Source organism: Calidris pugnax, unplaced genomic scaffold (genome assembly GCF_001431845.1).
Source record: "Calidris pugnax isolate Ruff unplaced genomic scaffold, ASM143184v1 scaffold81, whole genome shotgun sequence".
In the NCBI taxonomy this organism is placed as follows: Eukaryota; Metazoa; Chordata; class Aves; order Charadriiformes; family Scolopacidae; genus Calidris; species Calidris pugnax.
In genome coordinates, this window is record NW_015090880.1 from 8798358 (window position 1) to 8821331 (window position 22974).

Consider the following 22974-nt stretch of genomic DNA (forward strand, 5'->3'; position numbering starts at 1 on the left):
AGCATCAGCAGATGACAGTCCCTGCACAACCCCAGGAGGCCTGATGCATGCTGTCCCCTCTGTCCTGGGGCAGAAGTAGCATCCCCCTGCAACCCTCCTTGAGCCTGGATGCAGTTGGGGTTGCTTCCGAGCCTTAAGGACAGTCTTCAGACACATTTTAAACCAGAATATCTTCCCCTTTGCAAATGTGTCCCAGCAGTGCCTGTCCTCACCTCCTTGCAACCAGCTCCCCTCCCTGGTTCTTGCTTAGACTAGAACTTTCGGGGCAATCCACCAGTGGTCAATGTATGCACTTTCTCCTGTGCCATCTCTCCAGGGAAGGGACTGGAGAATGAGATTTTCTCAGCCCAAGAAGGGAAGGAGCTGGCAAAAGGCAGCACTTTACACTAGCACTTTACCATGTTCATCGGCCTTCATCTCCCTGTGGGCAGCAAGCGTCCCCTAACCCAAACTTCATGCTGATCCTCTCTGCAGGTGAGGGTCCCTCTGCCCCTTCAGCTCTCCCACAGTTTTACACAGAATCACAGAATGATATGGGGTTGGAAGGGACCTCTGGAGATCATCTAGTCCAACCCCCATGGTTGGTCCAAACCATGCAGGTTTTGAACGTCTCCAGAGATGGAGACTCCACCACCTCTCTGTGCAACCTGTTCCAGTGTTCTGCCACCCTCAAAGGAAAGAAGTTCCTCCTCATGTTTAGATGGAACTTTTTATGTTCAAGTTTCTGCCCGTTACCTCTTGTCCTATCACTGGGCACCACTGAAAAAAGACTGGCCCCATCCTCTTGACACCCACCGCTTAAGTATTTATAGGGGATTGATCAGTATTTATAGGCAGTTGATTTATAGGATTGATCAGTATTTATAGGCATTGATCAGATCCTCCCTCAGTCTTCTCTTCTCCAGCCTAAAAAGACCCAAGTCCTTGAGTCTTTCGTTGTAAGAGAGATGTTCTAGTTCCCTAATTGTCTTTGTAGCCCTTTGCTGTACTTAGCTTTGAAATCACACAGTGGAGTACGGCTGCTGAAAGGATAGGGCTTTCCTCACTCCTTCCTGGGGAGGCTGATGAAGCTGATGGCAATGGAGAGAGAGCACAAAAAGGCCCCCAACTGGGTTCATCCAAACTTGCAGCAAGAGCCCAAGCTCAGAAATTCTCCAAGGGTAGTTTGGATTAGTGATAAGCCTCAGGAACATGAAATAAAGTGTAGAATTGAAATCTTCATCACAGTTAGAGAACAGAGCAGAGTTAACTCTGCTGGTAAAAATGTCAGCTAAAATATCTCCTCCTTTTCATCCTTAGGTCTATTTTTAATGCGTATTTCCTATTAGAAATGGCAGGTAAGTTGGAAAAGGTCTTCTGGCAGATTCCAAGCCTTCTATAATATTTGAAGATATTTCACCACTTTAGAGCTATGCTCATATTTATGCTAATAATCCCTCTTAAACACCACATTCCTGAACCCTTAAACACAAATTCCAGAATCTGAAATCGATTAGTTATTTCTGTAGATGAGTGCTGAAGATCTGAGAACTTGTATAGCACATATTGTAGTATGAGAAATAGCAACTAATACTAACTGCTTAGTAAACATAATGGAAATGAGCAGAGAGCATAATACAGCTCCTTTGGAAGTGTTAAAGACTGTCTTAAAACTGTGGGTAAGGAGGTGAGGGCTTGGCAGCTTATTTTAAACGAGGTAAAACATAAGATGTTAAATTATGCATTTCGAGATCCAGAGAAGTCAGTAAAAACATCTTCAAAAGAAAGACTTAAGTGTCAAGATTCCCTGTTTGCTGGCTTTTGTCTATACGCAGAGAAAATATATCTTCATCCTAGCCTTATGTTCAGTGGAAATTTGGATTTATCATACCTTTTGCTGAGTTCATGTTGGAAGGCAATTAGTGAAAGAGCTTGAGCAGAGGCCATCAATATTGCTCTGCTTGATTAAAAAACCCATCTGGAGCTGGCAGTGAAGTAGCCTGCTATTGGCAGGGGTTATTTAGTGCATCACTATTCCTCTGCAAAACCCTGCGTTTCCTCCATTATCACAGGGTGAGATCCCTGTGGGCGGAAACCTGGGAGATAGTTTAAAAAGTGAATATGAAATGGTGTGAGACCGTGACACTTGTCAAAGACATCAGCCCTAGAGGCTGCTGGCTCTGAAGACTGTGGTACAACAGATCCAGCGGAGGCTTCAGCATCCACTGAGGTTTAGCTCGTTGTTTACTCCTTTATCTGCTTATTGTGATAATCAAGGGTGAAGCACCCATGTCTCCTGTGTTGTAACTCCAGTACTCTAAGGACATAAACAGGACAAGACCTGGAGGGAGGGGTAACATCTTGGTGTACATCATCTCTAATAGCTGGAAAAAGAGGACACATGAGCTATTTTTCAGCTCTGAAATCTTACCGATGTAGGGCTGTGTGGGCTGAGCACTGCAAAGAGAACAAAGAAAGGCAGAAACAAAACCTACCTTAAATGATCCTTTATTCCTACATTGTTCCTTTGCTGGGTCGTTTGCCTTTGGAGCTCAGTCTTCAGCCCAGAGGAAGGGGTTACAAGTCTGAAAGCAAGCTGGACCAGCTGTTCCAGTAAAGGATTTGCTTCTCCATTACTGGCTTTCTCCTCATCACAGTTTTGTTTGCATGCAGAAATCAGTCTAAAAAATCTTGCCCCAATCTTCTCAATGGGAATTTCATTCCTGGTCAAAGGGAAGTTGAGTCATGCATGAGGCACATGGGAACCCCTTGCTAGAGAATAGAGGCCCAGACTGGCCAGGGTTTTGCCCAGCGTTATGTACTGGGCCTAGGACAAAGCTGGAAATTTAATGTGTTTTCCTGCACTCTGCCATTGGGATTTACACACACCCTCCTCACGTGGATCGTAGCTCTCGCTAGTTAATTGGCATGTTGCATGTTTAGTCCCTCTTGTTCCTCTTGTAGCTGTGGGAGAAAAGCCACAGCGAAACATCTCTGGCTGTAATTTGTTTCACCAGTTTATTAGCATGATACAAGATCATGGGGATCACCTGGGCTCCATGCTTCCCAGCCAAAGCAGGTGGTGGTGGTCAACATTTTTAAAGGTCACTCAAGAGCCAAAGGTCTGTTTCCCCTGGCAAAGGGCTATTAGTAGCTGAGGAGGTCCATGGTTGGGGAGGAGAAGGAGAAAAAGGGGAAAATAAGATGAAGTTAGACACAGTGATACAGTCTCATCAGTACTGGTTTTAGATGCATTTCCCATTTTCATTCAAAACAATGGGTTCCAAAGAAAGCTACTCCCAGGAGTGGAGCCCTTCAAAGCTGAAATGCTTTATCTTGGGTGAATCACTGAGTCATTAACAAAGGAAACCAGCTTGACTGCTTATTTTTAAACCTGCTTTTCTCAGACTCCTCTGGAAGTGGAATTTCACAGCTCCTGCAGCCCAGCCTTTGCTCACTGCCTGCAGCCACCTGCCTGGCAGAGCTGTGGAGCAGCACCTCCACCACCTCCCTGTGCTCAGATGCTCAGAAAGGGCTGCATTACCATTCACAGCAATATATGGGCTATTTTTCACCAGTGCCAGGGCATTATTAAGTCCTTTCCAGCTTGAGGCTGGTACATTTGCATTCAAAGTTCAGAACCTGAAGATAAAGACCTGGGGAAAAATTTTCTTTCAGTCGTTGCTGGGCTGAAACCCTTGGATTTGTTCACATACTTGGACACAGATTTAGCTCTGGCATAACAGGGCATGGCTACTGTTCAAGTCCCTCAGTTTGGATGCAGGATGCTATTAGTCCAAGTGACTTCAGGCTCAATTCTCCTCCTTTGGCCAGGTGGGGTGGGAGTACAAGGACGGATGTGTCCACTGCGTGTTATTAGTTGTCACAGTGCTTTCCTTTATTATTATCTGTATGCTAATATGATTTTTAATGGCCAGTATTTTAACATGTGTAATACTTTACTGTAGAGTTTAGACTGTCCTGTAAACCTGTCCAAGACTGCAAGAGCTGAGAGACTGTGCTGCAAATTAAAAAGAGACTATTTTCTTCCCAGGGCATGTCTAACTGACTGTGAGCCAATTCCTCTTCACTTTCAATGTCCCCTGGCCATTTTAAGTTCAAATATCTTAATAAAGGCTTGGGATTTCAAGGAATTCTTCTGTGGAGAAGAAGTGAGAGGCCTTGAGGTGTCCTGGAACTGATGTTGGTCCCCGTGCCCAGCACCAGGAGGGTTTCTCTCTCCAGCTATCACTTGTTTGTGAGCGTGATGGACGTGGTGTTGCGCCGTTACAAGAATGCTCTTTTCAAACACAGGATTTTAGTTTTTTTCATCTCTCAGCGTATGGTGCACAGAGCCATAGAGGGTCATGCTGCAGCTTGGAGCTTGCGCTCAGAGGAAGAATATCATTGTCATCCTTCTGTTATCACCCTTCTCCTTCCTGTTTGTTTTCACTAAAGGCTGATAAAGAGAAGAGAATCCCAGTGCCACAGATCAACTGACTGTACAGAGCACCTTGGTCTTGTAAAGCAGCAGGAGAAGCAGATGTAGACCCGGACACGCAGTGACTACACCTCTGTGTTCCTGCATTCCTCTGCTGGTTTGGATTGGACCTTTGGCTGCGTTGGGAGAGGAGTTAAACGTTTCCACCCCATGAACCCCACAGAGGTGGGATGGCTTAGCCAGACACGCCGGCGTGGAAATCAAAGCCTGATCCCACGAGACCGTCTCCCGAGGAAGGGAGCGGAGCACACGCACGGCGAGGGCCGTTTAATAATAGATCTGAGGCGACGGCGCAGGATGTCATGTGGAGGGATCTTCTGCACTGGAGAATGATGGAAAGAGAACTGGCTAAGCCTTTTCCCCACCATCTGTTATTAAAGCATCTCAGTTTTGCCAAGATCCTTCAGTTATCTGCAGAAGCCTCCCCACAGTGCTGTTTTTCTCTCCTTGAGGGAGCTGAGGATCCTGCAGGGTTTATAATCTGTCTGGACCCTTCCGGTTTTGCTAAAGATCAATCAAAAAATGTTATAATATGAGCTTTGTACCAAGCCGGGGTGTTGGTCCTGATGCCCAAGGACTCTGAAACGCAACACGTGTGTCACAAGTGAGGGCACTCAGACATTGAGGGAATGCAAAATATGATTTAAAGAATACAGATTTGAGTTAACATTTTAACTGGAAAAAATGCCTGGCAAATAAATATTTGTTCTTCACCGTTAATCAATTTTAAAATGGAAAAAAGGACCCCTACATCTCTGGGTCCTAAAGATCCCAGGTTGTTTTGTGAACTCAGGTGTCAAATGATTTCCCTGGTTCAGATGTCACCTGACAATGCTGTAGTGAAATAAAACAGCTGAAGCAAGAACATTATAGTTAGACCATATTAATGTAATTTTTACCACTAGATAGAAAGAAGTCTGTTATCGTTCTTTACCTTTGTGGGCCAGGTCAAGTTCATCCCCTGAAGGAAGACCATTACAGACAGACCTGTTAAAACTTATTTTCAGCTGAAGATTATCACTTTAAGACATTGATAATCAATATGTTAGAGTTTGGAAGAATTAGGGAGCATACTGTTAATAGAAATTGAACTCTTCCTTCAACCTACAAGAAGGGAAGTACCTGGGTATTTTCTCCCCTCAAATTTCCGATGCTTCCATCAGCTCCCATTTTCATTTTTCTTTAGCTTTCATTGACTCTCTTCATTTTTTCATTAGCGACAAGTGACCCTGTTTCCACCCCTCAAAGACCCCACCAGAGTCTGTTAACAGACTCTGAGGTACAAACATGCAGAAATGCAGCACAGATGAAGTGCATCATGGAACCTCTCTGGATCAGACTCCCACCAGTGGTTTAATGGAGTGATGCCATCTCCCACCAGACAACAATATGACCCTGCATAACTCTTTCTTCTCATAAAAAAATAGAAGTAAACAACACTGTAATATGGTAAGGTTGAACAGCAGAATATACAAAAAAGGGCAAATTACTGAAACCCAACTGGACTCATTGCCTGGATGGTATTATAGAGTTGGCAACGGAAACAGCTTTGTTGAGTGTACTTATGATCAAAATCAACTGAAAGGCATTGGTCACACTGGATTTTAATTAGTCTAATGGCCATGCCTAAAATGCAGTCAGATTTATCAATTAGAAACCCCTTTAGCTGTCCTTATTTTGTGAAGCACTAATGCTAGAAGATCATTCCAAAACAGAAAAGACGTTACTCATGCAATATATGTAATTCAAATATAGAAATTTCTTCAGGTCTTAACAACACAGAAATTGGCGAGATAATTTCAGAAGTATTATTTGACCAATTAATTTTTATTAAAATAATTTATATTTTTTTAAAGATCAACAAGCTGCTTGGACTTGCATACGTATTGCACTTGCAACAGTGAGGGCATCTTTTTTGAAAAATCCTGGGATCATTCCCAGGACTATTTGCAGGGAGACTGGACCTGCCATTTGCTTTCAAGGGTCATTGACTCTGTCTAATTTTCTTTATTTGCTTATTATATAAGGCACTGTTCCTCCCTTTACCTCTGCTGACATTTATTATGTTCAAATCAATGGGGTATCTATCCTTACCACCCATACAGGTAACAAAAATATTTATTCCCTTAAACAAGAAGTTTTTTCTCTACCAGCCTACATTCTGCTTGTGTTGTCAATCAGAGTCAGGGAGATGTGATAATGAGTGCCATAAATTAATGAAGAGCACTAACCAGATTCAATTCTAGGTGAAGGCCCCCAAAGGCCACTGTTAGACTAGATACTGGTGCTGGGGCTTGGAAAGATGCTCTGCATTTGAAGACATCATCTACCGTATCTTCAGCAGCTGAACCTACACACGTGGCAGTCACTGGGGACACTGGTTAGGTTTTCAACTCTGAAGAAAATCCTGAGATTTGTTTTCATTCTAAATGGAAAAAAAACCAAAAAACAACCAAAAAACCAAACCCAGAATTTTCCTGTAAATATGTTTTTCGTTTTTATTTGGTTTGGGAACATGGGAGTGTTTCTTTTCACTAATACTGGATCATGTAGTTCTGAAACAGCACTAACTTTTGTTTCAATAACATGAAAACAGCTCTAGTCTAGTACTTATCCTATTATTACAGCTAATATTGTACCATATCAAAGTCCAGGTGAAATAGCTTCAAGCTATAATGAAACAAAGTATTTTGACACGAGAGAGAAATGAGTAAGTCAAAATGATTCACTTCAGATTTCAAAAATTTCATCCAGAGCCACTCTTCTTTAAAAGAACATTTCTAAGGCAGAAACTTGCTACTTTGGAAGTGTTGTTTATTAGCTGTTTTTTATTAGCATAAAATCCCAGTCATTTTTTTCAAGTGCAGCCTGAAGGAAAGGAGCCACATTTCCCAAACTCTTTCTTCTCCTACATCTGCCATGGAGAAAACCAGCCCTGAGCTGAGGAAGTCAATAAATCATGGTTTGGTGATTCAGTAGCTGTAGCTCCCGTGCTGTGACGGGGCTGCTGGCCCGAGGGACCGGGCAAACGCCGGGCGTGCTTTCAGACTACGAGACACCATCCCACACTGCTTCCAGAAGTCAGCTGTGTAATGGAGGTGAGATGACTTGGAAAATAATAATGAGGTTTAATCTAACTGAAAAGATTTTCTTTACCTTTGGAAAGGTTCAGGTCCCAGCTCAGCCGATGACCTTCAAGATCTATGGTGGAAAGTCCAATAGCACTGATGATCATTACATAAATTATCCTCCCCGAATGCAGAATAATCACCGCAGTTAATACAGTTCACTATCTAAATTTACTTTATTGTATTTCACACAGCCCTATTTACACTTTAAGACCCAATTTGTTCCTGTCTATTAGAATACATATTGATTTTTTCAGTTTTAGTGTGCTGCAGAGCCTCTTGCAGGAGTATTTACGTCTGAGAGCAAACCCAGCTGTCCTGGAAGATGCTCTGTATGGCTGGACCTGAAGAACTGAATTTTATAATAGATAATAAAGGCCAGAACAACATGAAAACTGGCACATAAAGAGCCAGCAGCCAGTCTATGCACTGATGGTTCATTTTCTAAGTATTCGTGTATGGGGTTCATTAAATATTTTACTATTCCAGAGAAGGACATGGGGTGATTCCCTGGCTTTAGACCCCCAAAAGTGATCCATCAGTGTGAATAAGGGCGCACCAAAAGACACTGACTTTCAAGCTGTAATTTGAGGGAGTGTTTTCATATGCTGTGCTTGTTCGCTGTCATTAATTATTAACATTGTCTTCAAACAGAAGATTTTGGAACTGAAACATACTGGAAAAAATAACAACCAAGGTTTTTTAACCCCATCATCAGTTCAAAACAGAAGTATTTTTTTCGAAACAAGTAAGTAAACTTAGCCCAAATCTGATCCAAACTCTTAAAGCCAAGACTACATGTTCTCCAATAGACAGTATATAATTTACTTCTATCCTCATTTTGTTCCCTGTCGCCTGGATGATTAAATCTTTGGAAATACCATTATGATCATTAAGGAGCAGCATCTACCTATGGTGGATTCATTTGATGTAATAAAGATTGGGAAGAAAAAAAAGCAACACTGACATACCATCCCTGCCTACGGAGAGTTTGTTGATGGCGAGTGAAACATGGAAACCATTGTCGTGCTTCCTCCTGGGTTTTGCCAGCATTTTAGCACTTTGCAAGCAACAGAGGTTATTTTGGGGGGAGTGATCTTACCCATTGAAAAAAATATTAAAAATCTCTGCACAAGGTGCATTTCAGAGGGAAAAACAACTATGAATGTGAAACTTTCAGCTGAAAAGAACTTGGGGAAGGGGAATCAGGGAAAATATGGCATTTTGTCAATTTTAAAAATACAAAGTTTGTGGAAATGTAAAGCATTTTGTCTCAACACTTTCAAACTGCTATGAACAGCTTTTCTTTTCTTTAAAAATCTGACCTGAGTTTTTAATGAAAGAAAATTATTTAATTGTTTACAGTGCAAAAAAGCTTTTCATTCCTAGCCAAACAAAAAGTTTCAGGTGCAGTCAAACAATTTTTTGCTTTAATTGTTTCATCTAATGGTTATTATTCTCATTTCAGTTATACCTGAATTACTTTGCCCTTGGGAAGAAGAATGTATTAGTCGCCCATTTCCACCTGCAGGGTTTCAGAGAGGGCACATGGCAATTGCACTTGCTCTATGAGGGAAAAGAAAAGATGGGATGATGATTACAAATTAGAGATCTGCCTGGGAATAACAGAGACATCAGACTATATTACAGCAGTCATTAACTAGTCCCTCCACTTTTCTCTTATTAGCTGTTTTATCCTGCGACTATTAGCAGCTGAGCAATGACATCCCTTTTAAAATCTTTAATTTTAAGCAACCCAGGTTCCTCGAGGTGCCCAGGGGAGCAGGGCTGTGTCAAACCTGTGCCCTTTCCCTGGAAGTCCCTCAGTTTGGGTCCTGCTGTCCAGCCAGCCCTGGGTCAGGGGTGCTCACTGAGTCATGTTCTGTAGAAGTCATCATGCACCATGCAAAGGTAGAAATAATAGGGGAAGTACAGACATTGGGATATATGTAATGGATTGGCATTTATGCATCAGCATGTGGCACCAAATTCATCTTAATAACACAGTCACAGCCTCATTTGACTATGCTAGAAGAGATATTTGCATACTTAAGGGCAGTATTTGGCAACACATTACAGTTTCTATGGAAATACATGCTTTTATTTGCCTGGTATCTGAAATATAATGGCAGACATTGCAAAATCCACACCAGAGGCTTGGTACTATATATGGCACTGTGACTCTGTAATCCCATGCCCCGTGGAAAGCTTTGTTGTATGGTATAAGAGCTCACTGGTGTTCACTGTTTAATTTGACTCCAGGGAAGCACAGAAGACTAATGAGCCCCTGGACAGCTGAATGCTTACAGTTGCTATTACACAGCTATTCTTTTCCTTAAAATGTAAAGATTTACATTTCTACATACATTCAAAACTGGCTTGCAACATTGCTAATAAAACATGATGATCCTCTCCACGAATTATCCACAATTTTAAGGTAAGATGAGATACGGAAAGTGAGCAAAAAAAATGAGGAAGAAAGATGACCAGAAAGAAGAGATGACAATGTTCTATCTGATAAATGAATTTCATGGTCAAGTAATCCATGGATATCACACCTCAGAAAAAAACTCCTTGTTGTGTGCTACTCAAATCTCTGTATAAACTAACATTGACAATGACCAAAGCAAAATTCCTACTGAAATCCGCAGCACTAATATGGATTTAAAATAATCCTGTTGCGATGCACAGAAGATGGCAATTCATTTCCAGAATCAGTAAAGCAACTCAGCTTTCTAGAGTATATAAAATTGTCTGTGTGGGGACAACCCACAGAAGCTACTTTCCTAAATGAAAATGGAATTGAAAAAAAGAAATATTCTGGCCATAAAAATAAACCCCATGTGGGAAGCTTCACTGACAGAAAAAACAAAATTGTCACAGATGACTCTCTCGCACTATCAACACTAAAAACCACTTGAAAAAAAGGAAGCCTCAGCTCATCTCCCAACTCTTCTCTGGAAATAGCAGCAGCAGTAAATTTTAATCTTAGCTCCGATTGCATGGGAGAAAGCAAAAATAAGAACCCTTCCCAAAGCTGTTACAAAGCTTAGAAAAGCAACAAGGTTTCATCATCGGTTCTAGACTTTCTACTTCCATCAGTGTGCAGGTCAGACCCTGAGAGCAGCCGCTTCTGCTGAGCTGCCTGTTCTTAGGGGTAAACCAAGAAATAAGTGTGACGATGACCTCTGTGATGTGCCCCAAGCAGGACTGAACTCTGAATGTCCCGTCTGAGCTGGAAAAACAAACTTGACATTGAAAAATTGTCCAGTTTTCATTCATAGACATTGCAAGCAAAATTATTAGGTGTCTATGATCTTCAAAATGAGCACTCCACATGGTTTTTTGGGGGATTGATCATTTCACGCAAATTCCCTGACACTGCCAGCAGACTCATCATTTTGTTTGAAACACTGTTGGTTGTAGGGTAGCAGGTTGTCCCAGGGCTTGCCATGGCCTCCTTCCCAAAGAAAACGGTTTCACAAATATCACGCCAAATATTTTTAGGGTTTCCCTTGCTATCAGCCACCAGTTACATCACACCGTGGTGTGATACAATCCCAAGCAGGAGTGGCCACGTGTCCCCTTCTCTCCCACCCGTGTTAAGCAGCCCCCTGTGGCTCTGCCTGGAATACAGCGATGTGCTACAAAAATAATTCTGAATATCAAGTAACTCAGAGAAAAATCCCTTCCCAGACCATTACAGATGAGCAAAAAAAAGCCAGAAAAAAAGAGGAGGGATTTGGATAACCTCAGGGACTGATGCTTTCTCACACCCATCCCTGCGATAGGGAGCATTCCCATACCAGTCTCAATTCTGGAAATTTCTGCCACAGTTCTGGGAATGAACTACTCATAAGACTGAGAACTTGGGAAAGATTTAAAAATAAATCCCTACATACGTGTGCTGATAACACTTAAAATGTGTCCCCAGAGCTTTACCTGGAGAAAATCTGAACAAGCTATCATGTGGTGACAAGGGAATGACCATTCTGGTCTTCATTTCTGCATCCTTAGTCTGCGTGACCAGCCGTGTCCAGAATACAGCAGTATGCATCAGGGCCCAATGCAACAAAGCTTCTGTGAACATTTCACTCTAAGCAGACACTTAAATCTTATATTAGTATCAGTGGGACATAGGCAGCTGCTTAAACACTTTATTGAACACGAATAGACTTAGGCAGGCACTTACATGCTTTGCTCCATCAAGACATAAACTAGCTCTGAAGCAAATCAATGAATTTTCTCTTCCTATATGCACATGCATAAAACATGCACCCAAGCTGAACGCTAAATCACAGTGTACTTTCTCCCCTAGTCTAAGTAAATTCTTGTTTGCTCCAGACTCAGTTCCTGCCAGATATTTTTCATTTCAGCTCTACTAACAGGCACAGCAGGCTCAGCTTCGGCATTTTTAACAAAGTTATTTTGATGGGCATGATGGAGCACATTCTGAGTGCAGCACGTAGAGAAATAGGTATGCAGGGCCCATTAACAACAACAATACCAGTTTACCATAGTGAGTCTAATAAAATAACACAGGTGGAGGAATTAGAATCATTAATCTGTCTCTAGATCCAGACTTCCACCAAACCTTTCAGACCTTCTGAAAACCAAGGTCTCCGAATTATGAAACTTTCAAAAGTACATCTAGCTAATAACAATAAATTAGCTCTCCCCTATCTGTTTTTCAGCCCGGCTGTCTGGTGGGTATACACAGAGGCACCTACTAGCTTTGCCACAGCTGAGGCTTTGTCAGCATTACCGTTATTAAATCCTGTTTTCAGAGTTTTATAACTTGCCTGTGAAAATTTACTCCAGGCTCAGAGTTGACATTTAAAGTGTCAGCTAAGAAGAGATTAATTCTTGAAGTGTATTTTTTGAATGCGTATGGCTGGGTTTATTTAAAGTTGCATGGAAATAAAGGGAATTGGAAGTTGACAGGTTACGATGCTTTTCCAAGCAATATTTTCAGGCCCCCTGAGGAACCTTCTAGTTTTGTTTTTATTTAAGGCATAGACTTTGTTCTCACCCCCCAAGGGCTTGACCGAAACCAGCTCATTCATTCACTTCAGATGAGCCATTCTGGGGGTGTGGAAACTGGTCTGACATGCCAGATTTCAAGAGAGAATACTCCACATGCACAGTCTTCTTACCCAGCAAAGCCCATACAGAAGATGCTCCATGCAACTAGCGGGGGTAGATGGCTCCAATAGCTACTGCCCACCTCCATCCATGGCAGGGGGGAGATGAGAGCCCCACAGGCAGCAGAATGCAGGTAAAAGCCACCCAGGAGTTTCATGGCAGACTTCTGTGCTCTTGCAAGGAGAGAGGGACAAAGAGCACCTACATGCTAACCAGTCTGCTTGCACTGGTGGTGCAGGTAGCCTCCAGTCCCAACCTGAGACCCAACTCTGTTTAGCACGCATGTGGATGCTTCTTACTGTGGCTTTCTGCACTTTTACTCTCCCAAAAGTATAAAATCAAGGATCTAAAATCCAATTGCTTACAAGGCACCAGCAGTTAACATTTCTGATGTAGGCAGGAAGGTCCTTTGAGCATCCAGCTGATCCTACATGCTCTAAACGGAGTATTCCTTTTTCCCATACATCTCTAATAAAGCCTGGGCAGTCAGACACTGCTCCAGTTCCTGCAAGTGGTTTGTACACTGGTGCCCTTAAATCAAGACGGTTCCTCTGCAAACTGTGCAGCTTCACAAGACCCTGATGTTGATGCAACACCTTGGTGAGACACTGTGAAGCTGCTTCTTGTGACTGCAGCAGGACCAAGGTTTCATCCCCTCCTTGTTCACTGATACCATCCTCTGCCTTTCACTATCCTTGTGATGCAGCCTGGACTCTCGTGATACACTTTCTGGGTATATATCTGCTTTCCAACATTATCTTCCTGCCCCAAATTCTTTTCTAATGGTTCTCCTTGATGTGAATTTAAATCCATGCTGTAGCTGCTCTTTATGAGAAGCCCCCTTGCCTCCCACAGTAGTGTACTCATTTTGTGTCTTACGGTTGCTCAGGAATGAACTAATTTAGCCAAGGCCAATCTAAATGACAAACTAAGTTTTTCTCTTGTGGGCATTTAAACTTTTAAAAAAGCAGAATGATTGTAAAGACAGTTTAGAGCCAAGCGTCTGGCAGGCATTGCATTTGTCACTAGGGAGACAAGGGCCATCAATCTAACTAAATTGCTGTGTCTATATGAAATACTTGGCAATAATCGGGCAGTGGAAAAAAACAGAAAACAAGCACAAATTGTAGGCTTTGCACCCTCAGCCTGGCAGGAGCGAAAATGAGGAATTTCTTGTTGAGCCTTTCCCTCTGCCATTTTGGGCTGTGTGCTGCTGGTACGCTCTGGCCTTGGCCAGCCACCCAGGCAGCAGCACGGCTGGCAAGAGGGCCAGGAGGGACCTTTGCAGAGCCTGTCAGGGGTGGCATCGCTTGGTAGCAGCTATCAGTAGCCACAAGGGCCAGGAATCCACTTGTAAATTGTTGCACAACTCCCAGGGAAAGAGAAGGTCCCACTCCAGCGAGCGTCCTGCTGTGATGGACGAGGGAGACGAAGGCAAGGCAGGAGGCAGGACTGAGGAGCTGATCCAGGTTTCCTGAGCTGCAGCCACAAATAGCTCCCCAACTGCGTGTCTTCAGGGTCCTAGGAAATCAGCAGCTCTTTGCCTCCCTCTTCCAAGTGATCTTCCTTTGTGAAATGTACTGGACCAAACTGCCACCTGTTTCCAGCCAAAGCAGCTTCAGTGATGCTCCCCTGCTGCCTGCCCCTGGAGGGGGCTCAGGAAAGCTTGACCATCCATGATGGTGAGCATGGTGTGCTCACCTCCATGCACCACAACTAGTGTGTACAAGTTGCGTGATGATTATGAGAGTTAGGTGTTTACATCCCTCAGCCTGATAACAAAAACATCCCTCCTCCCCAAACAGCACTATCAGTAGCCTCATTGAACCCCACTGATTTACCTTTGCCCCGTACCTCCCTCTGCTGAGCTGGACTTAGTGAGTGGACCAGCTCCTGGAAGATGTTTTTCACAAAACACTCTTGTACTAGGACTGTGCATCCAGAGCTCCCAGGCACCCTTCAGCCAGACTGGCCATGCCAGGAACAGCCAGACACTTTAGCAAAGCCTGTTTGTTACAAGGTTTTCATACGTGCTTTTCAGTAATCCAGTACTAGATTATTTTGCAAAGGTAATGTACTCACTGTGTTCGTATTTACTGGTCAGCCTGCTCCCAGCGGGGTCAGAGCAGTCCTGTCCCTGATGTGGAGTGGCTGCAGAGTCCTGTGGGAGTCTGCTGTGCTGAATCACCCTCCAAATTAGGTTTCACTGATGGCTTGTGGAGTATGGTCCCTGACTGCTTTTCCCTCCTATTCCCTTGCCTTGTTGAATATTGAAATGCAATCTCATTTCAGGCAGCCTTGCTCAACTTCTATACATTTGCTTTCTCTTTTCTCCTTATCCCAAGTACTCAGGATGATTAGATTAGGATTACTTTGAGCATTATTCAGAGAAATCCAGCCTTGGTCCAGCCTTCTGCTTCTGCTGTGTGTCCTATCCCTATCCTCTCCCTCAAACTGCCAATCTGTTTTGTAAGTGATATCAATAGTTTCCTTATACCATTTTTGTCTTACTTTGTAAATCATATTCCCTTTGTGGCACACTGTCAAATGCTTCCCTGAAATCATGATAGATGATGTCCTCTATTACCTACTTATCTAGCAATGCCCCGATGTACTCAGAGAATTCAAACACATTTGTCAGGCAGAAGCCTTCCCGCATGAATGCAGCAGTCACTCAGAAAGTCCTGCTGATATCTGCTCCAAGCTTGGAGGGCATCAATTCTGCTGCAGATTTGCTCTGGTTTTGGTGTCTGTTATGTATTATTTCACAGGGCTCCATTTTTCAGACGGTGAGAAAACAACCACGAGAGGTACTTAGGGGACCAGAACTCTTTAAAAAGACAATAAGGACAAACCCCCAGGTGCCAAATGCTTCTTTTTCAATTCCCAGCAGAGATACATTCACATTCCTGCCACCCAAACTGTCCTTTTCATCTACTTGTATGTGAACATTTCAACACAACATTTCAACAACACCTGCAACCAGGAAATGTCACCAATTTAGTGTGGAAATGCACATCTTTGGGTAGACAAGGCTCCTGCATTTCTCTGGGCTGGACCTCAGCCCTCCCTCAGGAGGTCCTGATGCCAAGGAGCCCCACAGGAGGCCAGCAGGAAAGTGGTTAAGAAAAAGCATCTCCAAGATGACAAACAGCCAAGCTGGAAAACCTCAAAAGCCCTGCAATATGTAGGCTGGCATATGTTGGCTTCTCATATGGTTGGTTAGGTTACATTGCGAGTGATGATGCATTCGCATGTAGAAGTCACTGTAGACATTAGAAGTGCCATCTGTATCCTTGTGTGACAACTGTCCCTTGTCAGAGCCTGTCCCACACGTACTTCCTGAAACTACCCATGTCACTTATGTAGTTGTTGCTCCCTGGAAACACTTGCCCTTACTGGCAATTTCTGGAAAATTGATCAGAAATGTAGCCTTGCAGTGTTTTTCTGCTCCTTTTCCCTCTTAGCGGAAGGAGGTTTGACCCACTTGCAGATATCATAATTTGGATCCAGTATATTGCAAATCCTGAAGTATATTAAAAAAATAACTTCCAGCGCCCCACTTCCTATCTGCCAGGCCCACTCTCATTTCATCAGCAGGTCGGTTTAGCTGATTAGGTAGAACGAGGTCAAAGAAAATCAAAGCAACTTCCTTGGAGACCTCTGCTGATGCTTAGCAGGAGAAAGGTTTGCATCTATTCCTCCACAGAGGGGAACTGCAGAGATTTCCCTCCCGGCTGTGGCAGGAGATGTCTTGACTCAGAGATGTGTCCTCCAGGATGGCTTTTGGTGGTGAACAGTTTCCACAGCACCTCACAGTGCAGATTGAGCTCCTGGATATTCCTGGAGGATAAAAGATGGAGCGTTTGGTGCTTTGCCTGCCTGATCCAGCCCCGTTGCCTACTGAGAGCACAAGGTTGAAGAGACACATGGTAGAGCAGATCACACCAACTGCCTGTCACACCCCCTTTTATTGTTATTTGAAACAAATAAGTACACACCAGGGCTTTCCACCCTGCTGGAAAATGTGTGCTGCCTGCATCCATGGTGCTTACAGAAACTTCCCAGAGAAGCTCTTAGCATGCAGCTCAACATGCTCAAAGAGTCTCAGACACATAGATCAGGTGTACGTGGGACATGCCCAACCTGCAAGCTACCTATTATTTTTTATGTGTGTTTTGCCTGGAAGACGTCCAAAAAAATGAAGACAAAAATAAGATGTGGTCTGGGTTGGCTACGCTAAACCTAAAGGGACTTGGAGATCAAACCTTCACTTGGTCTTGGTATAGAGAACTGCCCCAAGGGCAGGCCAGCAGGGTTTGAGGGCACCCTGCGAAGGCTGGCACTTGAGTTCAAAACCATCTGATGCCCTTTCATCCGGATTGAATTATCTTTAGTGAGAGCTGTAAGGAGCAAAAAAGGAAAATGCCTTCCCAGAATGCTCCTCTGTGAACCCCTGTATAAGGCTCACGTGGGGACCAGCCCAAGGACAGCATCCCATGGGTGGGACGTGGATGGATGCTCTGGCTCTGCTCCCTGCCAGCTCTCTCGTGAAGGCAGCTGAGCCCCCGCAGCTCAGAGACTGCTGCCTGCTTGCTGCCCCCTGATGTACTGCCTTCTCCGTATGCTCCACAGACACCCAAGGTGGGCGCAAGTTAATGTATGGAACGGGTAGTTTCACATAGCTTCTGGGAGCAGTTGGTTTGGGAACAGAAGAGTATTTTAATGACAGATTACAAATTGAATTTTAATGGCAAACAAATGGTGAGCTTTGTTGCTGCATCAGCGATCTCACAAACAGGCTCTTGACCCTATAAATAAATGCTGGTTGATCCTCTTCATTAAGAAAGCTAATCACCAAGGAGCAACTCTGCATTTTATGCCCTTCCCGATAGGTATGCCCATTTTGGTGCACCGTCTCCGTGGTACGTCTGGATGGATGTCACACTCCTCTGATGGGCAGGGTATCATTGGATCAGCGCACATATCGCTTAAGCTCTCATCAAGTGACAGAAGCAATAAAAGCAATTAAACAAAGAGGTCTAGTGGGAATTTTCATCTTCTCTCTTCTAAATGATGATGGATGCCACGAAGGATATGTGGAAGAGAATATTTGAGTGAGCTCCCTATGCTGTGTCTGCTGTTACGAACAGTCTTGAATTCATGGAAAGTCTATCTGATATTACAAAGCACAGTACTTACTGGACCAACCAGTGAAACCAAACAAGTCTCTGACTTCTCACTAGCTGCAGTGAGAAGTTTTCATCTTCTCATCTTTCCATGTTCGATTGATTTCCTTTCCTCTCCTGTGTTTACAAGCCAGAGAAAAGCAATATTAGGAAACAGTTTCACTACCTGTGCCCAGTGCAATACCGAGACTGGATTTTCAAAGGCACTTGTTGGCTCGTGAGTATGTGTCTGGGGAGTTCTACTGGAATCATTTGGGTGTAGGATTTTAAAACTGGACATTTAACTTTCTATGTAGAAAGTTATTTACCTCCTCCCTGGAACAGAAAATTGCTTCTACAAATTTGTTAAAGCTTACAAAACATTTATTTTAAGCCAGCGGTTTGTAGCATATGAAGTGATATCATCCCACCTCTGAATCAAAGGCCTGAACAGACATTTTGATGACATCCCAGTTACTGTCATCTCATTCTAGTGACCTTGTGAAAACCAGATGCAAAACTCCCTGTTTGCTCTAAGAAAAATCCCAGCTGGTGATTCTCTGATGGCCAAGTAACAACTGAGGAAGGCTGTGGTAAGGAGAGCATTGAAGATATCGTTGCGGCAGAAAGACTGTGCTAAGAAAGGCACTGGAATAAGGAAGATGTTCAGGTAAAAAATTAATGGCAAAGCTGATTGGTTACAGAGGAAATCTATGCAGGAACTTATAAGCAATGAAAATAAATTCAGAATGTGAAATGTAGAGAGTCTATTTCCAGATTGGCCTGAAAATATTACCTTCAAAGTGAGTAAAGGCAACACAGTCCCATACCCAGATAGAAACCTCAATAGCAAAAAGGGCCCAAGTTCAAATAAAAGCAAAAATGAGAACAAAAACCATGGACTCTAATAGAAGGAGATGATGTGTTCGACAGAACTGAAATATGCACCAGAAAGCTCATTTCGTGATGAATTAACACACTTGAAGTCAATCAGATTGAAGAATCCCAAATTGCTAGGGCTGAATTTGGGGATAGGGTAGCTTAAGTGAGTTCTTGAGGCTGCACAACATCTTAAAGACTGTATTTGCTCATCAGAAATCTCAGAGACTTGCTGAGGAGAGCTAAGATGTGTGTAACTTAGCCATGTAGGTGTCAGATCAAAAACCAATGTAGCTTGGTTTTTATTTACCCTGGTCTTACTCACAGAAGATCTTCACTTCAGTGATTCATCAAAAACCCTCTAGACAGCCACAAAATATGAAACTTTAAACAATTTTTGCTGTCACTGCTGCCATTAGCATAGAAAATTTAAAGCAAAGGTTAGTCATTCATTCAGACATGGTCAACAGCCTGCCTGGTACATGGTGCAGTGCCAGGGCCACCGTACGCTGAGGTTCCCCAGGACAATGTATCTCCACTGGGATCTTCTTCAGTTTCAGAAAAATCCAACAAAGGTCATCAGGCACCGGATTTGGGAGAGCAAGGGTGAGTCTATTTGTCCAAACTTAGGTACTTAAAATACCTCTCACATGTGGGATTGTGGCCTGGGATGCTGGAGCAGGATTCAGCATGCCTGAAAGAGCAATTTATTCCAAGTCAAAAAATTGGAGCAATAGTGCTAAAAAAAGAAAACTCCTAGATGAAGTGAACATTTTGGAAATAGCAGATTCCACCCAACAATGGCAATCTCCTCTTTCATTCTTCTTCTTGGAACAATTGCCATTCAACATCAAGCAAAGACATCATCCGTATCTCCCAGGTGGCTGTTTCCAGGTGTTCATCCCAGAACGCCCTGTCCTTCTTTCCACGTGGCTCCAACCCATCCAGAAGTTTCCAACCAACTGCAGTGGTTTTCCATCGCTTCCTTCATTGCTTATTTAACTCCGAAGCCTTCCCCACCCCCTTGCAAGTTTTTTGTTCTGGTATGACTCACTCTGAAAAGAACTTATCTGATTTCTGCCACCCTGACTCAGCCGGACCACTGCAGCACAGCAATCACCAGCCCCTGGCTGGCAGTGAGGCAGGAGCTCCTGCCACCTTCCCTGTGGTCCTTGAGATGGCTCTGGGTATGCAACATGAAGGTTGTTGCAGAGAGCCCAGGAAGCTCATCCTTCTCATCACACGTCACCGGGGTCTATTCTTCTTCGAGTACTCTCTCCTTGTGACATATTATGACAATTTTGTGCTGAATAGCCAGCACGCCAAGTTTAATAACCATTGAACAGCTCATAAAAATTTAAACAAAGTCCTGAGCTGGCAGTGGGGCAGCTGTGGCTGGATTTAAAACCTCAGCCCAAGAAAGCTAATTTGTAATTATCTGTCTAAAACACCCATGTGGCTGGGTTTTCTACAGCAGCTGAACGTGCCCCTGTTTCCAATGTCTGCTCAGAGCACCTCCGCGCCCTGGTTTTGGGCTGGCATCCCCATTTTATGAAAGCTGCTCCCAGCCCAGCCTGCCAATGCCAAAAAAACCTCCTTGAGCCAATATAAATCACTGTCTGAGATTAATGGAAGCCAGCGCTGCCAGCGGAGAGTTGCAGGGAGATGCTGCCCGGTGGCAATGCCATGGCTGTACATCACCATGTGGGAGGCTGGGACACAGCTGGGGTGGGAGAGGCAAGAGGGGCAGCAGGGACACCATGGGGGCTGTCCCCAGTCCATAGCCCTTCTGCAGCTGCCCGAGGCCAATGAACGTCCAGCTGCTCATCTGCTTTCCAGCAAAGAGCAGATCCAGCCCCTAAGGAAAGGGGACTTGCACCCAGGCAGGGCTCTCTCTGCCTTAGGGGAAAGCAGCTCCTCTTAGAGCTGACACCCGGCCTCAGAGGCATCAAGGCAGCAAAAAACCTGAACCCATTTCAGTACACAGCACTAGTTGTATAGAAGGGTATATTTTAAAAATTTTGGGGTTTTCATGCATGGTCATGCTGTAGGTGTGTGCACACTGTGCCCTACATATGTGCATCGCGTGCTGCAGGTGTCTGCATGTTCGTCTTCTTTCAGACCACCTCCTTGTAATCCCCTGGTAGTTCCTGGTGGCAAAAGGAGCCTGCTCTTGGGGAAAGGCTCTTCCCGAGCTCCAAGCTGCATCAGAGCAGGGACAGCATGTGGGAGAGCTTCCCTCGAGGCACAGACATGGGGAACAGACAGTGTTGGTTTTGCTGGCTCTGCAACTGCTTGTGTAAATTAGGCGTTATGTCTACAGGATTGGAGAGGTACAGAGACACACAGATCGGCTCAAAACATCTCTTATCTGACAAAATCTGAGATGTACTTCTAATGTGATATAATAAGAGGAGGTAGGTGCTGAACAGGGAAGCAAGCTGGCCAGAGAAAATGTCATGTCTTTCTTCTCCTCTTTGACCCTGACCAAGTCACCTGCTTTTTTGGCCTCCTAATCTCTACTACAGGGATGATATTTATTTACCAGTATTACCTCTAGCACCAGAGGGAAGGTGAATGAAAGAAGTCCTAAAAGTCCTATTTGGATTTGAGCAACTTGGAACAAATGGTGAGGTTTTAGCTCTCCAGTTCTTGCTGAGATTTAAGAAGGAAAAAGCTGATTGATAGTCTGAACAGGGACTCAGCTCATCTTCTAGGGCTGTAAGGAAACTTTTATGCAAGCTACAAGGACGTGAGTCTTGGAGGACTTCAGCCCCAAATGCAGTGCATTTCACTTTTTATGGGAGTTGCAAGGATGTTGCCTTCTCCAGGTATCAGAGAGAGAGGCACTGTATGGGCAAATAGAGAAGAACATTTTCTGCAATACCCCTCTGTTACAATATTGCTCTCTCAACCAATGTGGAAATAATCCAGGTCTCTCACCTTCATTTACTTCACTACCTGGACCCAGGGGCTGTGAGGGCTGTGCCTGCAGCGGGGGATGCTGAAGTATGGAGCAGTGCTGCACAGGGCTTGCTCTGTTTCCAGTCCTCTCCTCTCCCATCAGGACAGCTCGGAGGGAAGGTGTTATGGGCAGGGCAGCAGAAGAAGCCCTGGCTTCCCCAAGGTCTAGCCCTGAACATGAACCTCTTTCCTATAGGGGAATTAATCCAGGAAATTGACATTCCTATGCATTCACTACTTCTGTTTTACAGTTGCTCATGAGAAACACTCCAAGGTCATGCCTAAAATCTCAAAGGACAGCGCCAACAAATTGGGTTTTTGGCAGAGTAATGGGCTGGTCTTTAAGGTCTTAGTGATATTAAAAGTGTTAACAGCAATATTTATAAAAGCCTTTAATCCCTCTTTATCTTGTGACATAAATCATAAGCACCTTTATGGTGGGTCCTACTTCCTTTGTGTTTGGAAAGCACTGAAGAAATTTTAATAGGGACATGACTAATCATTTGCTAATCACTTGTCTCCTGACAAATTCCTGGAGACACGGCAAGAGTCATACACGTCTGTGCCCTGTGAATATCCCTACTAAATAAGTCTTCTAAAGGATTATATTTCATTTTTCTGAACATATTATATAAGATTTCCATAGGGAAAGGAAAACACATTCCTAACAGTCTGTGAAGCAAGGCAGCTCACTTGCAAATGTGTCACATGGAAGAGGACGCGGGAGGATGAGGAAAATTGCTCAAGGAGTCTGTTTTGCCTACTTACATCTTCACAAGCCTCAGAAATAGTTTAGTAGCCTGACCCAAAACTCAGTCTGGTTTGACAGCAAGATATCTAAAGGAATCTGAATGCTTAAATGGCACAGACTTCAGGGGGATTTGGGTATCTAAGGGTACAGAAAGCCCATTTCCCAAAGCGCACAGGGACGCCCTTGCACATCTGTATCCACACGTGGCAGCCCAGCCCCATGCAGGCTGTGCCCAGCGCCTGGACGAGGGGCTGGCGGTGTCCACCCCGAGGTTGGGCAGAAGTGCCTTGTGACTCGTGGGGCTCATGGGTTGCACAGCCCCATGAGTCGTGTGCCACTGCTACAGCAAGATGAAGGAGGAACCAACACAGACCCGTCCACTTCCTCACACGCAAAAGTCACAGTCACAAAAGGTTACTTGCCTCATCTACCAAACAAATTTCATTTCAAATCATCTTT

General features: G+C 44.0%; 1 protein-coding gene across 1 annotated transcript in view; it reads left to right on the top strand.

The window, feature by feature from the left end:
- The window catches only part of CADPS (Ca++-dependent secretion activator), a 350522-nt gene that overhangs the window by 40867 nt on the left and 286681 nt on the right, over positions 1–22974 (top strand). The window lies entirely within an intron of this gene.